The 3,405-nt window shown below is 37.4% G+C and overlaps 1 pseudogene; it reads left to right on the forward strand.

Annotated features, from left to right (window-relative positions):
- The first annotated feature begins 1,315 nt into the window (after window positions 1–1,315).
- LOC112909490 (large ribosomal subunit protein uL30-like) lies at window positions 1,316–2,024 on the forward strand (annotated as a pseudogene).
- Window positions 2,025–3,405: the final 1,381 nt, after the last annotated feature.

Consider the following 3,405-nt stretch of genomic DNA (forward strand, 5'->3'; position numbering starts at 1 on the left):
TTTTTAGAGAAGTAATGACAAGTTATTGAAATTTATGGTCTTCCAGACATTTAACCAATTACAGTTTGTTGGTGATCTGAAGCTTCTGAGAAATAAATTGTCTGATATAAAACTGGTAGTGTCATTCCTAACAGGAATACTTAGAGAAGCCTAAATTATACTTTGTCATGATTACTCCACTTGCTGTTATACTAAGATGACAAAATAAATGATATAATGACTATAACTGTGTTTATAATAAGGAATTGTGGTGATTACAACAATAGCCAGAGGTGTAAAGTTAATAACTAGATCATTCTTTTTATGAGCATTTCCTGGGTGTGGAATACCTAGCGGAGATGAATTATCAGAGCTTTCATTACTCATTTTAATTATTGTTATTGCCAAGTAATATAATGTCTAGGCCATTTTCTCACCATGCTTTGTGGGAATCCTTCCTTGATACCAAAGAGCTTACACATAGAGTTGAAATTGTCTTTACTGTAAAGAAAAGTAAAAGAATAAATATTAAAATTGTTATCATTGCCAAGTTGCAAAGTTCTGAAAATTTAACACTGTCATTTATTTCTCCTTTTTCTTCACTACCAGGACCAATCTTTTGCCAAATTTGGTTTGTATTTTTTATAACTTCCTCTTCTTTGGAATGCCAGTTCAACTGTTCTTCACTAGAAATTTCTTGCCTTTTATTTTGTGCAATAACCTCATAAAGTTTCTCTGTGACTTCAGGTTTTCACCAATTTATACTAGACATTATGGCAAGAAATAATTTTTTTTGTATCCAACCCAATTCCATTCTATTCCACAAATAATTAATGAACACACACACACACACAACCAATTGCTGCATTTGATAGGCCATGGGAGAATATTAGATAAACAGAAAAAAACCACATTGTATCCATGGTATTCACAGACTTTGTAGGAAAAGAAACATAAAAATCAGTAAGATGAAGATTTTAACTAAGTTAAACCCAGAATGCTATGTGGTTGTTTTATTTTTATTTTTTTACATTAAAAAATTCATTTATGGGGGGGGGGCAGAGGAAGAGAGAAGAGAGTCTTAAGCAGACTCTATGCTGAGTGTGGGCCCCATGTGGGGCTTGATCTCATTACTCTGGGATTGTGGCCTGAGCCCAAACCAAGAGTTGGATGCTTAACCTACTCAGCCACCCAGGTGCCCCAATGTAGTTGTTTTTAAGACTACTCTATGGTTCCTCTTTTCTGGCTGGAACCACGGAGGATACAGAAGAGAAGAAAAAGAAGTTTCCTGCTGTGCCAGAAACCCTTAAGAAAAAGTGAAAGAATTTCACAGAGTTGAAGATCAAGTGTCTGAGAAAAAAGTTTGCCCAAAAGATGCTTCAAAAGGCAGGGAGGAAGCTTATCTATGAAAAAGTTGAGCATTACCACAAGGAATACAGGCAGATGTACAGAACTGAGATTCGAATGGTGAGGATGGTGAGAAAAGCTGGCAACTTCTATGTGCCTGCAGAACCCAAATTGGCATTTGTCATCAGGATCAGAGGTATCAGTGGTGTGAGGCCAAAGGTTCGAAAGGTGTTGCAGCTACTTCGCCTTCGCCAGATCTTCAATGGCATCTTTGTTAAGCTCAACAAGGCTTCAGTTAACATACTAAGGATTGTGGAACCCTATATAGCATGGGGGTACCCAAACCTGAAGCCAGTGAATGAATTGATCTACAAGCGTGGTTATGGCAAGATCAACAAGAAGTGAAATGCCCTGACAAATAACACATTGATTGCCCAATCTCTTGGTAAATATGGCATCATCTGCATGGAGGATCTGATTCACAAGATCCATACCACTGGAAAACGTTTCAAAGAAGCAAACAGCTTTTTATGGCCCTTCAAATTATCTTCTCCACACAGTGTAATGAAGAAAAAGATCACTCATTTTGTAGAAAGTAGAGATGCTGGCAACAGGGAAGACCAGATCAATAGGCTTATTAAAAGGATGAACTAAGGTATCTACCATGATTATTTTTGTAATCTGGTCAGTTAATAAATGACTGCTTTCAGGTGGAAAAAAAGGACTTCTCTATGAATCTTCACTCTGTATATTAGATTCAAAATGTAATAAAACAACAGATAAAAGTAATTCCTCTTCTTAATTCATGTGTTTACTCTTCTGAAAGTCATTAATGTAATGTTGCAGGTGGACACTGCCTGGTATGAAAAAAGGAGGTCCTAAAAAGTTCACCAAAGAGGTGAAGCCTGGGTTTGCCAGACAGCCACCTGATGGTGACATTCTAGGCAGGCAAAGTAGCTGGTGAAAAGGTATGCAAGTGTGGAAAAACTGGGGTTCTTCTTCCTCCAACCAAGGTCAATGGTAATTTATTAAACTCCCGCAGTCTATGATTCACATCATTTTCCTGTGAGAAGTTTGGTAAGGTTAAGAATATACAGAGTATGTCATTTTAAGTTCAGAATTTGTGTTTCACTGTTACAGTGATGGGGAGTATTGAATTCATGAAAACACACCATCAAATTTATAGCTTGGAAAAATTATGGTGGTGGTTTATAGGATGGATTGGCGCCAGAATGATCAAATAATTTGTTTCAATAATGTGGGAAAGATGGGGCACTTAGGTGGCTCAGTCCTTTAAGCAGACAACTCTGGATTTCAGCTCAGATCATGATCTTGGGGTTGAGATCAAGCTCTGTTTAGAGCTCACACTGGGCATAGGGCCTGTTTGAGATTCTCTCTCTCTCTCTCTCTCTCTCTCTTTCCTTCTCTCTCTTCACTCTGTCTCTCAAGTAAATAAATAGATCTTTAAAAAATAATGTGGAAAAGATGATAATGATGATATATAAATAGAGGATTACCTGAGAAGGTGGTACAGATTTTAGAGATAAATGTAGGAGGTAGAGTCAGGGTTTGATGACTGCCTACATGTTGGTAGTTGGTGGAAATATTGTGAAGTATGACTTGGAGGTTTGTGGCTTGAGTGACTGAGTGTTACTTTAACTCACACATAGTGATAAGCTTATAGAGAATGAGAAATAACTGGTGAAGGCTGAGTTAAGGCAGCCCTTAATTAAATAGTTAAAGGATGAGCAGAAGGTACATTAAAGTGAGACAATGAAAAATAATTTTTCAGAGTAGTACGATTGGAGCTAGAAAAGCCTGTTATCAAGAAACCAAGGATTGCAAGTGTTTAAGACAAATCAGACAGATAAAAGAGGTACTGAAGATTGGAACATGGGTCATAATTAGCATTTTTACCAAGAGCAGTTGCAGTGGATGATAGGATTGGAGTACAATTCTGGTGTGGAGACAATATGAAAAAGAAGCACCGCTGGGTCACAGATAGGTGGTGCACAGGGTCAAAGGAGAGTTCCTGAAATACAAATTTAAACCTAGCAGCAGAGACACACATTTTTAAAA

The sequence above is a fragment of the Vulpes vulpes genome, chromosome 15 (assembly GCF_048418805.1).
Source record: "Vulpes vulpes isolate BD-2025 chromosome 15, VulVul3, whole genome shotgun sequence".
Lineage (NCBI taxonomy): Eukaryota > Metazoa > Chordata > Mammalia > Carnivora > Canidae > Vulpes > Vulpes vulpes.